This window comes from Nelumbo lutea, chromosome 4 (assembly GCF_056320005.1).
Source record: "Nelumbo lutea isolate HS-2025 chromosome 4, American lotus-T2T, whole genome shotgun sequence".
In the NCBI taxonomy this organism is placed as follows: Eukaryota; Viridiplantae; Streptophyta; class Magnoliopsida; order Proteales; family Nelumbonaceae; genus Nelumbo; species Nelumbo lutea.
Window position 1 is genome coordinate 7,831,952 of NC_142687.1, and position 19,863 is coordinate 7,851,814.

The window sequence follows — 19,863 nt, forward strand, 5'->3', positions numbered from 1 at the left end:
AGTATATAAGGGCAACTTTTGGGGTTTAATATCAATAAAAGTAATATATTTAAAAATAAATAAAAAATAGATTAACTTTTTAAAAATAATATCAATAGAGAGCAAAAACACCATTCATCTTCTTCTTCTTGCCATTTGTTCACCAGAGCCATCGTTCTCCACCCGTCCCCCCCTTCGCCTCTGGCAAGGTTGCTAGAGGTGGCCAGAGGTAGAGGTGGCGGCGGCGATGCTGGTGACTTCTCTGTCCAACGCTGCCACCTTTGCCTCTGCCTTCGGCAATGTTGTCGGAGGTGGCTGGAGTTAGAGGTGGCAGTGGCGGCGCTGGTGGTTTCTCTATCCAACTCCGCCACCTCCACCTCTGCCTTCGGCAACGTTGCTGGAGATGGGTGGAGACAAAGGTGGCAGCGGTGGCGTTGGTGGTTTCTCTATCCAATGCTACCACTTCCGCCCGCCTCCGCCTCCGCCTTCAGCAACGTTGCCGGAGGTGGCTGGAGGCAGACGTGGCAACGGCGATGGGCAGAGGAATGAAAACCAGTGCTGCCGCCACCAAGGAGGTGGCGGAAGTGGGCGGAGGCAGTGTCGAGCGACAGTGAATGGCTGCAAATGGTAGCTCTGGTGAACAAATGACAAGAAGAAGAAGATGAACCGTATTTTTGCCCTTTATTTATATTATTTTTAAAAAGTTAACAGATTTTTAAAATTGTTTTAAATATATTACTTTTATTGATATTAAACCCCAAAAGTTACCTTTATATGCTAGAACTAACCAATTTGCCTCTTTTGCTTGTTGGATTTTTTTTTTTTTTGGTGTTTGTGGGGGGTGGGGGGGGGGGCGGGAGGGGCAGGTTGGTCCTTGACTTAGAGAGAAATGGGGGAGAAGGTTTGGTTTATTATAGATTTTTTAAAGAAAAATAAATAAATATATTTAACTTTTGGAGTTGGAAGATCAGGGTCTGATCCTTGACATTTTAGTTAAGTTTTGGGGGAATAAAGGACCCACTTTGTTACATTTTCGACCCTACCTCCTCTTACTAACTATATAAATAATGATGTAAAAGAGTTTGGGAGGGCCAATGACTCCGCCCTCCCACCAATATACTTGGATCCGCCCTTGTTAATTTGTAAAGGTCAAGTATCAAATTTATACAATTCAGCTTAGATCTCAACGAAAAGTAAATATTTCAAAAAAAAGAAAGAAAAAATGAACTTTATATTATAATAATTAATTTGAAGTATAACTATATGATATACTTTGATAAAAAAAAGAAAAAGCAAAGAATTAAAAGGAAGTTCTTAATGAACTTTCTAATATAGAACACCGAAAAATGGTTGTATGATGACTTAAATCAAGAAAAAATACCAAATTAATATCACTTGTAATGAGAAATTATGAGTTCTTGGAGGTCTATATATATCAATCGAATATTAGTTTCTGGTGGTTGAATAAAAATGAGTAAATGATTCTTGATCACCCCCTCTCTATTATTCCCTCTTGATCTTTTAAAACACAAAACAATAGCTAGCTATCTGCATAAATATAAATGGGGTAAAGTAGATCGAAAGATCAAAAGATCCCAACAATTGTTCCCTAGACTTCTATTTGGTACATGACAGGATGTTGTATATCATATATATATATATATATATATATATATATATATATATATATATATATATATATATATATATATATATATAAATTAAAAAGGTTGAACCGTTGATTGAAGAGTAGTTGACGAGATGGGTAAGATGGCGTGGAATCCCTTCCCCTTGATTTGAATTTGGGATGAAAAAGTAGTTCTGAGGAATTTAAAAATATTAAAAAAAAAGAAAAACAGAAAAGAAAACGACAAGCACGCCAGAACAAGATGGGTGGCGGTGGTCCCACGGGCTGGGATGCATGCATGCACACCATGTCATGTCATCGTCAATGTATTTTTTATTTAATTTTGAAGAATAAAACATATCCATTCCATACTAGTCACCTGTGCTGTATGGTGCGTCGTCGAGTCTAGGGAGCGCTCTCAATAAAATCAAGGGAGAAGTACAAATCAGCCCAGCTCAGAATTTATTAGGCCTAAAATACAAGGGGAATGCATATATCAAATTCATGGGCAGGATGTGATTTATAGCAGGACAGGGCTAATTGTAAGGGGGGCTGGAATTCAGAATTCTCCATCGTTTCTCCCTACTTTTCCCTAAAATCAAATATCAAGTCATGACCTCTATTTAGGTTGTGTTGTTGTCATTGTCATTTCAGGTTGGAAACGTTTTGAGTTGTGTGAGTGGTGCAAATTTCAATGGTCAGAGAAGAAATCTGTTTGATTAGCATTTAGTATGTATTTGGTATAACTAAATCAGTGGGATTAAGATATTAGTAGAGATAATCCAGTCATAATTCACCTTTTATTTGTGGATGATGATAGTTACATTTTTATAAAGGCCTCCATTAAGGAATGAAAGGAGATTCTAAGGATTAGTCTGTGAGGAGTAGAAATGAATAGTGTAAAACCTTATTTTTTATATTATGTTGTATATATTTGTATTTGTATTCTTTCCAAACTGAGCCCAAGGGTTCTTAACCATTAAGAAAACGATGCTGGACAAAAGGCAAACCATCACAAATCAGAGGTTTTCTTCAGTTAGGTAGTCCACCCAATAAGGATCCAAAGAATGCTCTCCATAGTTCTTGCTTTCAAAAGCCAGCAAGTATCTCCATAGTTCAAGGATGGAAGGAGCAAATCCTTTCCCAAGCTGGAAAGGAAATCCTTATTAAAGCTGTAGTATCAGCTCTTCCAGTGTACTCAATGTCTTGTTTTCTCCTCCCTCAAAGTAATTTGTGATGATACAACTAAGGCAATGACAATTTTGGTTGGGGATACAAAGATAATAACAAGAAAACCCACTAGATCAACAGGGACGATCTACTCTGTAAAGCCAAAAAGGAAGGTGGGATGGGGTTTAGAGACCCAAAAAGTTTTAACTTGGCTCTCCTGGCTAAGCAGGCTTGGAGAATTGTGTCAAACCCAAACTATCTCCTCGCCATGATGCTGAAAGGCAGATATTTCAAGAATGGGTCTTTCTTCCAAGCAACAGTTCACTCGTGCAGTTCTTTGGGGTGGAGAAGCCTTATTAAAGGTGGGGAGGTTCTTCAAAAGGGCCTATTTTGGCAAGTTGGTAATGGCAATTCTATAAATTTTTTGACAGATCCCTGGCTCCTAAATCTTTCAGGATTCACGGTAGGAATTCAAAAACCTATTGGGTATCCTATTCAGAAAGTTAGTGACACAATTTTGGGTACTCACAAGACTTGGAATGGTGATATTCTGAATTAATGGCTCCCTAGCAATGTGGCTGATTCCATAAAAGAAATCTTCATCCCCCAGCCTGAGGTTGAATAAGCTTTAGTTTGGAAATATAAGAAGAGTGACATTTTCTCTGTGTTTTGCCTATTATGTGGCCAAATCCATTAGGCTGCATTTGGATGAGATGTAAATCAAGACTCGATGTGAGATTTACATTGGTTCAGTTTTATAGGCGTTTGGAAAGAGGGTATAATTATTATCGATGTAAAACTCCATTCTGGTTCAGTTTTGTGTATGTTTAGATGGAGTGGAGTTTTACATCGATAATCAATCTAAAACTTCATAAGTTCTAAAGTTTTACATCAATAATCGATGTAAAAACTATATTGATTTTATTAATGTAAAACGTTACACTCTTCCGCCTATCACTATCTTCAAAAAAGCAATGGTCACTTTCTGGCTCAATGTAAAATGTCATCAATGTATTTTTACACTGATGATGTTTTACATTGATTCCAAATGCAGCCTTAGAGATCAGAAGAGCTCTCCTAACTCTAGTGGGACCAATACTGAGGTCTCAAAGCTCTGGAGGCTAATACGGAAGATGCCAGTAATTCCTAGAATTAAAAACTTCATGTGGAAGTTGCTCCATGGTAAGCTACCAGTAGGGAGTAATCTCCTTGTAACATTTGCAGGATTTGTCAAACTGAAATAGAAACCATTGAGCATGCTCTATGCTCATGCGACTTTTCTCGAGCTTGCTGGTTTGGATCTGGTGTGGGATTACAATTCCCAATGAACTTGGATTTATCTCTGTTTGATTGGTTCCTGATTATTTTCAGAAATCAAAATACTACTAAAATTGATCTCTTTGAAAAACTACGCCATATTAACACCCTCCTTTGGGTAATCTGGAAAAAAAAGAAATGCCAAGATTTATGATGATGAGGAAATTAATCCTTATGAAGTGATTTTTCTTTACTATATATCGTCTATGCAGGGACCATAAATCTTTACTCCCAATATGGGAGGAGCTTAGTTCTATAGCTCCTTTTCCTCCAAGACCTGATCTCAGTCCTAATGATCAACACGCATGTTTTGGAAAAGTTTTCATGGACGGGGCTTTTTCTGAAGGTTATCTTGCTGGTATTGGTGCGGCTGTCTTGAATAATGGTAATAGAATGGTAGCAGCTCTGTCTCTGCTTGACCTTCCCCGATCAGCTAAGTTCTGTGAAGCAATGGCTATTTGGCAGGGTCTTCAGTTAGCTATAACTGCTCGTCTCTGCATTATTGTCATGGTTTTCTCCGACTGCAAAGCTGTAACTGACCAAGTTCCAAGGAAGGCTCCTTGCAACTTTGAGATTAAAAGGCGTATTACAAGACATCTGGTCCTTGTTTTGAAGTCTGTAATTTTGTTTTTGTCAATCGCAATTGAACTTTGTTAGCCCACCAATTGGCCAGTGTAATGTGTCCCGAGAGGGGCTTATGGCTTAACCACTTCCCTTCTTTTGTTTTGAACTGGTGGAAAGATTTTCAAAGGTGTAATGACTTTAACGGATTACCTTGTTTAATACAAGATTGATTCAGTATTTACAAAAAAAAAAAAAAAAAAAAAAAAAAAAAAAAAAAAAAAAAACTGTTTATTGATAACTAGGCGCTATTAAGCACCACATTAGCATAACAGTGAATAAACATCTAATTGTTGGGGGAAGCGTTAAAATGAAGCTTCCCCCAACAGTAGCCTTGTACATAAATCAAGGCCAGCTTTTGCGAGCTTTTATGCGTATGAATCAACATGATGGGCTAAATGCTAAAGTGGCACCTATGTAGCAACGTTTATTGAAAAAACGCCCACGGTTCCAAACATTGCCTTAATGTTTATAGTCTCAACATCAATTCTGACTAAGCATTTATAGAAAATCATATATGCATTTAATATGTGCGTTGTTTCACCTTCAAGTGTTTAAAATAAACTTTTTAATTCTATGTAACACCAATCACACTTCCCAATTGCCAATCTAATGGACAAGAATTTTCCAAATACAGGATTTCATTAGATTTTATTTCTCCAATGTATAAGGGTGTTATCTGTGTAAATGAGTTAGAAAAATACAACCCACAGCATGCATAGAGGTGCAATAAGCAAACGATTAAAGAATTTGCTGGCTCATTCGTGGTGGTTAATCCTTTAGACAAAATCTATGGCGTATCGACCAGTATTGATACTTTGAACCTTGTCCTTAGGAAAATAGTTAGGCTGAAGTGACGAAAAGGGCGATACTCCGCAAACTCAAAGATCGACACTCCTGAGCTAAGAGTTGGTGGGTGGAAGAGTTGCCCAATGGGCCAACCGAACTATAATCAAGACAGCAACTGGTAAGATTCCCTTCAACTTGATGTATGGGATGGAGGCCATCATCTTGACCGATATCGAAGTGCCAACCTTATGGTCTGATACGTATACAAAGAGGCCAACGAGGACGAGCTGCGGACTAACTCAACCTAGTGGAGGAAGTACACAACTTGCCCTACATCTGGACCGCGTTGTACCAACAACAGGTAGCTCGGTACTATACCACCCGAGTTAAGAGACGCCAATTTCAGGTTGGCGACCTGGTACTTAGGAAAGTTATGGTACCTAAGCCCAATGCAAGAAAGATGGGACCAAACTGGGAAGTCCCCTACAAAGTCTTAAGGGCTATCGATGAAGGCATGTATGAACTTGAAACTTTAGAGGGGAGGCAAGTACCCCATGCATGGAACATTGACAATCTATGAAGATACTACGTCTAAGGCGCAAGTGCAGCCTTGACTTATGTAAAATGCAAACTTCGACCACTCGCTTCGACGACTAGGATAAAGCTAACCTATGCTATAAACACCTCGGCTAGAAAAACTAAAAAAGGGGGAAGCTAAACCACTTTCAGCTTTAAGGCCCCCTCAAACCAATCACAAGGCACGTCGACTAATCTATGCAGGTCGGCCCCCATCTAACTAGCTCGACAGTGTTTTGACTTGCCGCTACCCTAATTGGCTAGTCCTCTTTTTAGCACCATGCCCTAAGTGTAATTCAGTTTGAAGGAAGACCAGTTCATTTTTAGCACATCAACAGACATGCAAACTTGGCCGACATCTTCACATTTGTCCTCTACCTTTGTTTCAGGCTCTGCATCGACCTTGTCGGTCACTCCTTCAAGGACTAGCTTGAGGGACATTGCATTGAAGTCTACGAAAGTGAAGCATCCTAAGGATGCATCCACACAATTTGAAGCCCCTCTTGAGGATGGCGTGATGAACTCCGCTCTGGAGGTATTCGGTCGAATTGTAGAACTCCTTAACAGTTACATCCCTAGTACAGTAGATGTCCTCAGAGTGTCTGCTCTACCTCTCCTCGAGTAGATGAATTTGCTCCTGTGCCCCGATAATCAAAACGTGAAGTCTTGTATAATGTTGCATTCAACCCTTAGACTCTTCTGACTAGGGGAGCAAACTAGACTAATTCTTACGAATTGATCAAATTAGTCATTTCGGGCCAAGGACTCATAGTAAGCTACTCCCCTTCACTGAACTGACCTCATCTCGAGAGTGGGGGGAAATTGATGAAGGGCGATTTAACCCTCCAGTGACGTGATGACACGTGGCACCTCAAAACAATCAAATGACATCTCATCACCACATAAGCAGACCTCGAGAGTGCCTCGGACACCTCACACCCGCCCTAATGACCTCAGCACCACCTCAATAAACTGAACTGCAAATGACCCAACAAGACTTTAGGTTGGCACAAGAGTGACCTACTTCTGCCAACTTGGCCCAAGTTCATCTAACGATCTACCTGACGTGTTGGGCAACCTCCTCATTTAGCGAGTTATCATCTCCGACTTTCCCAGGATCACGATGCCACATTGGAAGAGCCAATTATCACCCTGCCCGCTTCGGATGCGATTGGATAGACACTACCTACTTATGCAGAGTCCATCTCTAGGCATAAAACCACCTCTGAACCAAACAGGTCAGAGATCTTGGATGCACTTCGTGAGCCTCACGGCAGCTAGACTATATAAAGGCATCCCCATTCAGAAAAAAGGTACGCACGATTTACCTCTCATAGTTCACTAACTCTCTAGCTCTCTCGCTTTTAGCCCTCTCAAAATTCTTCACTGACTTAAACATCGAAGTGCCCACCCCGGGCAAAGCAACCCGGACACTCTGATCATCACTTCTCTTGTAGCTCGACTAGGCGGCCTACTTAGTTCGGTGTCCAAGCTGTCTATCAGTAAAGAGCACCATATTACCATCGCATATATTATAGATAATAAAATTTGGTTAATTTGGTTAACTAAATTTCTAAACATGAAAACCAAAACCGAAACTGAAACTGAAATTTTACAAAATTGAAATAACTGAACCGAAATAACCAAAATTTGAAAAAACCAAACCAAAATTTTTGGTTCAGTTTTTAGGTTTTAACCGATTAATGCTCACCCCTATCCATAGGCTAGGGTGGCAATTGGGTAAATATGGATGGTTGGGTGTGGGTTGTGCTATAACCCACCCATTTAAACCATCAATCTATATAATCCACACTGACCCAAAAATGCAAAACCTTGCTTGTCATCATAACTAGTTTAAACCCATCTGCACCTGGGTTAGGGGGTTATGGGTTGGAAAGGAAGTGCAAAACCTTGCTTGTCATCATAACTAATCTGGACTATCCTAATCCAACAGCTCACTATCCCTATTTAGTGAGACATTTACCCCGACAGCAAGTCACATGACCTATGTGTTTGATCAAAGTATTTATTTTTATTTTTATTTTAATAATTAACTATAAGCAATTGTGTAGTATGACTTTGAAATCTTTGAAATCTGAAGCAGATGATTCTAATCGGACGATTTTCTTAACAAATTCACTATTTGAATAATAGCCTTTCTCCATATATCAACCCAATGGTTTTGCCATCACATCCTATCTGCAATATGAAAAGTTAAAGCAAATGGCCAAGCATGTTTTGGAGGCTTTTCTTTTGGGGAATCATCTTGATTGTAGGAGCAAGAATTTAGGTTACATTATGCTTGATTTTGTGTTCAACTATCATTTTTCAATTTTAATCTCTGGATTCGTCATTTTGCATTGGTTCAAAAGTATATGCAACTATGCCTCATATAATATTAAGAATCTAAATTAATTTTCCACAGTCAATAAATGCTATTTATAGAATAAAATATTAATTATGAGAGTTAGATTCCTTGTACATTCTAAGACTGATTGCAATAGGCATCCATGCACAGTGCACCCAACTATACCCATCTAATTAAACTTGATCCATGTGGTTTGTCAACCCATATACAACCCACAAACGAGATGGATGGGTTGGGTCAGAAGTTGCTAACCCTACTTGTGAACTACTCTAAAATCTACAAACTTATCAACTTGCGTGCCTGGAGATCCGACCCATCTTGGTAATATTTCCAATGCATGATAACACAAGACTAGGGTTCTAGTTATAGTGTTCACCCAAAGGAGGATACGAATTGTTTTTTTTTCTTTTTTCAGCAAAAGGAAGAGAACTTCATTCATAATTTCTGAAACTTACATGGCATGATGTAGCAAGGTTGAAGTTCAAGATCACCTGGCTTTTACATGCAACATATGCAAAAAATATGGGCTAAGGTGTTAGAGTTCCTGTTAATATGTACAATGGAACAGGACTAAAAGTACGACAGTAGGCGTCGGATATGGCCTTCATGAAGTTGCTCAATCCAGTTTTTTGGCCTGTAGTCATTCTTTACATAACTAACTAGATTACTACTATCAGAAAACACAGCTATTTGTTGCATATTTAAAGCAGCAGCTATGGAGAGCCCAATGATCATCGCTCAGATTTAGGCATCATAACTGCCAATGGCCCAGCACAGGTGACCTTCTGCCCTGATAATTTCTTTGGAGGGTGATTGGATGATGAACCCTCATCCTGCAAGACCTGTTATTGGGTCAAAAGAGCCATCACTAAAGAGAGAGAGATGGCTGGTTCAGACGTTGACGCTTGGGTGTGAGGTGATGCTGGGTTTGAAAATTTGAATGGGTATAGGTCAATTAGGCTTTATTTAGCACAGTAAGCGAGTCTAGTTGAACTTGTTCTTTTTTTCTTTTCTTTTTTTTCGTTTCGAGCTTCCCAGATGAAGTATGAGATTGTACAAAGTTTTGCTAGGCTGATCTGAGCCTGCACCTTGTCCACCACCCTTTGGAGCCTTGTCATCCATTCTGAAATAACCTGGGGCATGGTCTTTGGCTCCATAATGTCTGTGTTTAACCCAATCTGAGCTGTACACCAAAATAGCCATTGCATATGGACATTTGAATAAAAGATGAAATGGAGTCCATCCCATAGCAGCTTCTAGACAAAAACTTGGAACCAAAAGGGAATTTTAAGTTTCCAAATTAGGTTCCAATTGAAATGGGTGGAGGATGGGGATGGTTGTTGGGTAAGGAGTGAGAAATAGGCTGATTTGACAGAATACACGCCAGATTTATTTCTTTTTCAAATGGGTTTGTCATTGGGTAGTTGTAGTTGAGGCTTAATGAGTAGAATATGGGAGATGGTATGATCATCGAAGAAGAGTTGGAGCAGTTGGAGGTTCCATGATCTATCTGGACTTAGGAAGTTTGCAACTTGAAGGGGGTTGGGTTGGCCGAGATTGTGTTAGGTACATTACATGGAATGGTGGGGATCCATGGGTCAGCAGTAGTTGTAACTTTGACGCCATCTTTGACGAGCCAGATCAAGTTGGGCTTGAAATTAGGGATCATCTTGTGGGCTTGTTGCTACCACGATGAATTTCGTATCCCTTTCTTTGCTAAGAAAATGGTGGTGTTTGGAAAGTACTTTTCGTTGATAACCTTACACCATAAACTTTGGTCTTGTTTAATAAGTCTCGAAATATGCTTACCAAACATTGCTTGGTTCATTAATTTGCTGTTACGAAAATCAAGGCCTCCTTTGATTTGGGTCTACAGAGCTTCTCCCATGAGATTGTGTGATAAGTTGTGATTACCATTGTTCCACTAGAATGTTCTCAAAAATTTGTTAATGTTTGAGTGTGCTGCTTTTGTGTGGATGCATTTGTTTGATTACTAAAAAGATTTCTTCTAGAGTGGGAGAGGATAAAAACGAGTTTATTTGATTTTTTTGCAAGGATGACAGATTGATGTTGTTTAACATTCGGCTCTTGAATAGTTTCGTGTTATCCCCTATATCTTTGATTGAGTTTATGAACATTTGGGCAATTTCCTCCTTATCAAAAGTCCACAAACCATCAACTTTTTTGTCCATTCAATGCTATTTTTGTGGTTCTTGTGGTTTGATATGTGGTGTAAGAACTTGGTGTTTCTTTCTCCATCTCATAACCAAAGTTCATGAGATTTTAACTCCATAGTTGTTCTTCCTTAAGAAGCCAGTAATGATATTACTGGGTTAGATGTTTAAGGTTGACACTAGGGGAGAGGTTCAGTTGTTGGGTGGCGATTTGTTGTGAGAGGTTCTTAATGTGAGTCTGAATCTTCCCAAAACAATCACTGTTCCATTTTTTAAGAGAGCTCTTACAATTCTTTAACTTAGAAATAACCTGGTGAGATGGACTACCCCTTATATTTTGTTCCCATGAAGTTGTGATTAAGTTGTTACAGTCTCGGAGTTCGGTCCAGAAAGGAAGAAAATGAAAGTGAGGGTGGCTGGGTGGAGTGTGATTAGTGTGCAATTTGATGGGACCATGTAGGGATGGCAATTTTTCACCCAACGAGCTGAACCCACCCAATATCTAATTCGTCCATTTATTTGGCGGGTTGTGTGATCAACCCGTCACCCAACCCACCCATTTAAATGGGTTGGGTTGGGTTGTGGATAACCGTTGGGTTAACCATTACAAACATTATTATTAATTCTTTAGCCTTTTTTTTATTTTTTTCATTTGAATTAAATAATTTATAATTAATGCATTAATTTTCTATTAATTATTGACTAAATTTAGTTTTATCTTGAATCAAAACACTTCTCCCAACATAAATCCAAATCAATTTGACCCAAGTTCAGACAAGTTCAATGCGGTCTGACCCAATCCAACATATATCGATTTGGGTCGACCCGAATCCGAAAGAGACCTCGGATAGGATGGTTCAGTACCACTTGCTTTGCCCAATTTGGGTTGTCCGGTCCAACCATTATTCACATATCCTGGCTCGACTTGGTACAAGCTGATTCGGGTCAACCCGAATCCAAAAATAGGTCAGATAGGGTGGGGTCCGGACCCTAAACCACCCTGCTTGATTTCGTTCAACCTGACCCAAATTTGGCACGGTTCTATTTACTTCTTTTGACCCGCTTCAAACAAATCAGTTCAGCCCCAAACCCGTGCACAAACTTGATATGAGTGGACCCAAGTCAATCCACCATTGACTGAACCGGTCCAGTCTGGTCCGACTCGATTGAACTGACCCAATCGACTCTGGACCTACCGGGCTGAACCGGTACGGATCCGATCGGTTTTGTCCAATTGGACCGAACCGGTTTGGGCAGGGTCTAATCGTCCAAATCTAAACAGTTCAACCACTTTTGAACAGTTCAACAACTTTTGAACGTGATGTGATTACCTCGAAGACAATCCAATTAGATAGTTAAAGTTGGTATGACCGGTTTGAACCTTCACCACTTGTGTAAGCAACTATTATATTTTACCACTAAGCTATAATTAACTTATTTGTTAAAAAAAAAAAAAGTTAGTTTTTTGTTTTAAGTACAATTAATGAGTGTGTGTGGGTTGGATTGGATTAAAGCGGCCAACCCATTTAATTTTATATAACTGGATCATTAATGGGTTGGTGGATTGAAACTCAACCCAATTGCCGCCACCACTAGGACCATGTGATGGGAAAGTGGAAGAGAAGAGAGTTAAGGAAGAGTTCAGACCATGAAGTAGTGGCAAGGGCTTTGTCAAGTCTTTTGAAAATTTTTGAGGGACCTTGTTGACCATTTGTCCATGTAAAGGGGGGACCTATGTAGTCGAACTCTATTAGTTGAAAGTTGATAATGAAGTTTTTTTTGAGAGGTGAAGAGTGTTGCTCTTGAGTTTCTAAAGCTTTTATGATCTTGGGATAAGTAAATGTCATTGATATGGCCCATGAGAAGCCAGGGGAGTGTGGTGGATGATTGGGTTTGAATGAGATATTGCCAGAGAGATTTGTGATGCTGCCTCTGGCGGTGTCCATAAAACAATAGAAGTTGCTAGGGTTGGTGCGATGGGAGGTTATTAACTTGGAGGAGTAACAAGTGTTTGTGTTTTTGGATAACTTGTAAGTCAATGGTAGAAACCCAAACACAATATAAACCTCCTGAAAGGCCCTCAACTTCGAAGTCGCAATGTTTGTTAAAACCCAGCTTTTGGGCAAGCCTTGCGCTTTTGGAAGGAGATAGATTCGTCTCATAGATGAATAGAATGTCTGGTTTTTCTATCTTACAGAGTTTGTTAAATTCTCTGAATCTTTTGGGGTCATTTGCTCACCTGATATTCTAGGAGATTATTTTCATTTTGAGATAGGTAAAGGGTAAATTTATGGGAAAGAGAAAAAAGAAAAAATGAAGCAACAATAAGTAAATATAGTAACGTACCAGATGACAATTTGAGTGATGGAGGGGCACCTGGGAGTGAAAACGCAGTGGAAAGTTGTGAGTTGTGCCTTGGGTTGTTGTCTTGAAACCAATTCAAAAGCTGCAAGTGGGTCCTTTGTAAGGTGATCCATTAGACACAATGCTACTTCCATACCCATATGAAGATCTGGTATTGGGTTAACCAGTGGGCATGGTGTGAAAAACAGGTTGGATTCAATGTGCATGATAGGTTCAGGTGTTGGGGTTGGTTGTGTGGGAGGATTCTGTGAGAGGAGGAAGTTGTTGGGGTTGATGACGTGTCTGGTGAAGAAGCCCACTGCTTATCCATTCTTGGCTATGATGATGGTCTTCTTCTCAAGGTCCAAGTGGTAGCTTTTTTGTCTTCCACGCCTTTTCTTTCCTCTTAGGAGGTTGATGGTACCAAGGTTACTAGATTTAGTAAGATAATGTGTTGTGAGTTCATGATGGTTCAACTGGGGTGGTGGGCACGTGGATTGTATGGGTTGTACATGCTGGTTACGTGTAGGGTGTCCAAAGCCAAATGGTGCATGGTGGTGGTGGGCACGTGGGTTGTACTGTCGGTTCTAATGTTACTCCTTCCAAGTTTCAGTTATGCATGGCACATAGGTAGCGATTGGCGGTAAATAATGGGTTTTGTAGGTTCGGGGGTTGAGGTAAGGATTCTCCAACCAAAACCAGGCAATGGATAGGAAACTAATGTGACTTCCTCGTAATATGCAGTGTGAATATAGCTAGTCTCCGGCCAAGGTCTGAGAATTTCAGACTATAGCTTGGTAGGAAGTAGGAACAGAGAGTTGAGAATAGGCTTGTAGTCCAAAAATATACCTTATCAACATGGGCTGGGCTAGGCTAGGCATAAGCCCACTTAAGGGGATCAAAAGGTTCAAGCAAAAAATAAAGGGTGACAAAAAAGGAAGGTAATCTAATATCCATTTCATCAGCACTCTATGCTCACGTAACATAGGCTTTGTAAAGCGTGATATCAAACCATCAAACCACCACAGAGACATTTTAGGTGTGAGGCTCAAGTAGGGAACGGCCCACTTGGTTCTTCTAATCAAATGTTGTTTTTTTTTTACCACACATTGAATGTTACATTTATGAGTTTGTGTGTGTTGAGGTGTCAATTAGATTGGATTTGGTCCAATCCGATCCAGTCCAACGTTAGTCCATTACAAATGGACTATGTCCAATTCAATCCAATGAATATTTTGGACTATTTTGGATCAATTTAATTTAAAGTCTGAACCGTTCAATCTGTTCAAATTCATTTTAATTTAGATTGATTTTAATCCTAACCTGGTCCATTGATACCTATATTTTTATCTTATATCAATGAGCTACATATTGGCTCAATCCAATCCAATATAAATTTACTATAGACAGACCAGGTTCAATCCAACATGCCTTATTGGTCCATCCATTCCATCCAGATTGATTTTAGACTGAACAGGCGGTCCATTGACTCCCTTATGTGTGTGTGTTTTGTTAATGAAGGATTTATTTTATGTACAAATTCCATTTGGAAAGGAAACAGAATGACCGGATATCTACGTTTTAATGGAACTCAGAGAGAGATGTAAACCCACATGGGCCTGGAGAATATATTTGGGCTTAATGATGAAAGGGCACAACTCCCTTGTTATCTTTTTCCTTTTTGTTTTTCTTATTTAATTATGGAAAGCAAGAACCCGCTCCAGAACTCCCAATTGGCTATTGGTGATGACGTGATGTACAGCCTTGGTCCAGGTTAGACCCGAGTACCTTACCAGTGTGATCTGGTCCACTGAAAGAGACTGCCTTGGCTTGACCAGCAAAACATTAAACCTGGTTGGTATTGCATATTCGGTAATTAGTGTTGAAACCCAGATCATTGCAAGTCGCTAAGGGTTCTCACTTCTCATAGCAGTTTGTACAGAGACAATCAGATTACCAAAAAGTTAGAGTTGATGCAGCTCAAACTGCTCAGATGGATAAACATAAAAAAAAAAAAAAAAAAAAGAGTATTAAAAAAGATTCCAGCAAATCTGGCCTAATGAATTAATAGATTCCTTGTTATGGAGGGGGTTTGTTGTAAAATGCCATATATGATGTATGAACAAGGTGATTACATAGTAAGGGCAGGGCCAAGGGAAATCATGGTGATGGAAGCAAGTAAGATGAGTACTTAATTTTTTGGTAACCTAAAAGCACAAAGGCATCCCAATTCCCAACCAACATGTGAAGTTGTCAAAAAGTTAAACAACCAATGTAAAAGCCATATTCTGAAACCCCACTATTCTACTCAAACCCTACGACAAAAAGTTCCTACCCAGTTATATAGGAAATGGCTTCAAATCCGAAATCTGCTGGCTCCTTAACCTTGATTTGAGAACCAGACGTAGATGACCCACTCATATCAACCACCTCCACCGGCTTAAAAGTTAAAAAGCACAACTTGATCTTCCTTAAGTAATTCTTAACTTGTACCGGGTATTTAACCATCAACCACTGCAGAGGAATCTCTTTTGCTATAGAGAAAAAAGTACATGATGATGAACTACTTCATCCCAAGTACCAACCCCATCATCACCACACCACTTTCTTGTTTTTATTTCTCATCAATTTCATTTTTAATGCATCCAACTGTTATATACTTTTTTCCTTTTATATTTCTTTCCTGTGAAAGTGATTTTAGGAAGGTATAGAGTGAAGGAAACCGCTTCTAATTCTTTTATTTTTGCTTGCCCGTCTTGTCAAGAAGAAACACGTGTCGTTTTTCAACGCTACACTCAAAGGCACGAAAATACGAGAGAACTCGTGAGAAATCAATAGAAATGGACAAACCTCGGGCTCTGGTTTAACTAATAAAGAACCTGTATTGGCTAAAAATTATTAAATTATGGTCGTTATTCGTTAAAATCAAAGGATTCTCCTCGATTTTAAACATTTTAGCTCCAAACGATGTGGGTAGTGGGTAGTGAGTAGTGGGCTGGGCCGGTGGGGTGGGGACCAAGTCGGCAAGTCCTACACTCCTACCATCTATTTGCTCAGTTTCCTGCTATTTTATTGAACACACTTGACCGTTAATCTGCTCGCATTTGATAAGCTATTATTATCTTACATTCTTATCCCCCCAAAAATAATAAAGCTATTATTATATGGTTTTCTTCTTTAATTAACCTGTAGGAAGATATTTATTGACTGAGCTTTCAGTAGATAAAGACGCTACTGCAAATATCTTCCAGAAATAAGTACAAGGAAGGGAAGGGTTTGGTCTTATAGTCGGAGATATATATAGTTTTCAGTCATCTTTTGCATTGTACGCACACTCGTTGCTTCTCGCAGAGGAAAAAATTTTGGCTCACTCCATGAAGTACTCAAGACTCCCCGCACTTCACCGATTTTAAGAACTGTGACGGATTCTTCCTTGGGAGGTACAACACTTACTGACCAACATGCATGGTGGTTCTGGTTGGTACAACACCCAACACTTATTCAACAAAATGCCTGAGTGGGAGGCCAGTCCACCGGGGCGTAGCTAGGATGGGCGAGTGTATATGGTTGAATGCTTATATGGAAAAAGACGAGAACATTGGTTGCAATTTTATCAATAACAGTAAAAAGATGATAACTTTTCTCTTTTTTCTTGTAGTATGACAAGCCCAAAAGATTTAATTACTTCATGTGGCCATAGGATCAGATGAATTGTGCCCATATGGAAAAGGTGTTTGTAGAGTATTTTCCCCTAAACAGGTTAGCACATATGACAGTGGTTTTGGGTTTAAGGAAAGCATCGGTAAGGGATATGGTTTTCAAACATATTCCTTAATTTATGTTGTAGGAACAAGATGGTTGCAACTTGGTGGTCTGGATACCCGTTTCAAGACGTGAAGCTAGAAATCAGAAAAAATAAATAAGTAAATAGAGGGGTTGTGAAAGGAATAACTTCTACTAGTCAACAAAGGTTTAAAACATATTGTATCAACAGTGCAAGTTGGAAAGGTTACCTTAGATCAGATAGCCAAACTATCTCAAAGGATTTTAGATGCTATTAAAAATGTTTACATTATGGATATGTAGTGTGTATTAATTGGGACAGTTGTACACATTTTGCTTATTAAATGAACCTTTTGTTAAACGCTAGTTCTACTCGTTTGTTGGTCGGATGGAGTCAGATTAGATGCAGATATTACTTTACTTTTACCAAATCACAGCTGAACTTGGGTGATGAAATCCATCAGATTCAAATAAAGATCACATATAAATAATCTCATATCAAATTTGATTTGAAACATTTGCAACCCTACATGGGAAGGTGGCAACTAGCATGATAGAGATTTATTCAGCAGTGTTCTGTGGGTCCATCACAGAAACACCTAATTGGCTCTGTAATATTGGTACCCTAATTAATTATGACTTATGACGATTAATCACTAATTAACTTGCTCATAAATTGGTACCGCAATTAATACAGTTCTGCACGCTACGATAACAGATGTATATATGTCATATCGTCATAACTCATGATGAGATTCCAGATAAGGCTCTCATCTTTCCCACACAAATAACATATGCTAGTGAAACCTTTGCCGCTCAGCTAAGTCATACTTGTACTATGGTTTTTGTATCATCAAATTCAAATCCTCTCAACCACCTTGATAGACCACATTAGGGGCTACTTACCATACAAACTTACTAATTAATCTCCCCTCTTTAAACAACCTTATCAATTGCCACTATTTCATTAATCAAACATATAGATACACAACACTACACGGGAAGGATAAAAAAACGCAACATATCGAAGTGTATCGGTTGGAGATTTCTCGATACATCCTTATAGAAGGAGTTTTAGGGTTTGGTCTAGTTCAAGGGGGTAAATGAACCTTAAATCGATCCCTCTGAACTTGTTTTAAAAAAATTAAAAATAAATAACCAAAAGATACAAGATGATATGCATGGGTTAACTTGGTCAAAGAGGCTAGATCAAATGTTGAAAATAAGCCATGTGAGGATAGCCGTATGTAACAAACAAAAAACTAGCTAGCATGCATATAGTTCACAACTAATGCCCTTTTATAACAACCAAGCCAAAGGCTAACCTGCATATATTTGATATCTAAAAATGCAAGAACCCATATGCAACAAACAAAACACTATGAGGTAATAATAGAATCCCATATGATAATAGGATAAGAATTACCCATGCAGGAGAGATTGGAGCTGATTTCATCTTGGCTAGAAGAGGACTTTTACAGGACCTCTTATAATGTCCAAACCCATTACATTTAGCACAATGAACTTTCTAGCTTACTCCCACAATGGCCATGGGTTGTAATTAACTAGTGGTCTACTAGGTTTTCTCTTGAGTTTTGGAGGGTTGTAATGGGTTAACCTTGATGTTGGTTAATATTTCTCCCACAGGAATTGCATGGAACCCATGGCTATACAATTTTAAGTATGTATCATGGTGGAATGTTTTATGACAGTAATCTGAAATCTTACTTCTGATGTATCTGATAAAAGCCAAAGCGTATGAGCACATGGAAGGCCATTTATATTCCAGACACAATAAGTAGATGATTGTACATTCATTTTCGTCACATCATCCACATATGAAACACATGTGGTCTAAACCTTAACACCTTCACCTACCTACGTTTATATTCATAATTCATGTTGGATAGAATTATTGATCGACAACTCAAATATGATATTGAATCGTCTAATCAAATGAAAAATCTATGATATCAGAAAGATATGGTACTGAAAGAGTTTTGATCAATCAAAGCACCCCGTGAATTGCGATGAACACCACCTTATTGCTAACCTATTTTATAATACCATTGATTAAATGTATACTATTTTGGTATCATAGTCAAACCCCTAATCAAATATGACATTGTTCATCAAATCATACATGGTAATGTACATCACTTAGATTCTTTTACTTTAAACACTACAATGTAATATGTTATTGGAAATACTCTATTATTTCCTTTGAGACCAACAATCAACAAGATGAGCATCCCCTGCCCCTCTTTTTTTTTTTTTTTGTCTTCATATATCATCCATATAAGCCAATAATTTTTTGCATCTTTACAAAAATACCCTCTCATTGCAGCTAAACTTATGAAGACCCCTTTAAATGTGGCAATTGACTGTCTTTCAGGGAGTTCTACATCTATCTTGGCAATTGAGGCCAGATTGTTGGTCAATAAAGTTTTGTAGTACTTGGGTAGCTTCATGTATGACTCATTCAAACAGCTCTTAATCCTTTAACATGTTGATACCTTTGCTTTATAGCATTTCATAAAATGAAAATCTTATTTCAAATACTAGTGAGTCTTTTTTTTTTTTTTTTTTTTGAAAATTACTGGTGAGTCATTTGATATAAAAAAGAATTAGCTCCTAAAGCATCTTTAACAATTGTAAACCTTATTTTTATTTTCGAATAATCCAGATTAGTATAATTCCATGAGCATAACGTCTAAAAGAAGCTGATGTGCAGCAACTTGATCATGTCATACATTCATCGGATACTATAGTAACAAATTATTTCACTATAACCAAGGTCACGGAAGAGGTGTAATGTGGGTCATGTTAGTTTGTTCCTGCCTATCCCAAAACCATTCAAAAGTAGGGGTGGATTCAAGCCGAGCCGAGCTGAATACTTCACTATTCAAGCTCGGCTCGCTAAAACTGTCTTAGGTTTGAGCTTGAGCTCTATTCGAGCTAGAAACTTGAGTTCAAGCTCGACTCAATTCAAAGCTCGCAAGTTTGAACTTGGTTCAACTCGAGCTCAACTACAAGCCAATTTAAAAAAAATATATTTTACATACAAAAATTTAAGAATTATAAAAATTATTTATTATTATGCATATAAATATAAA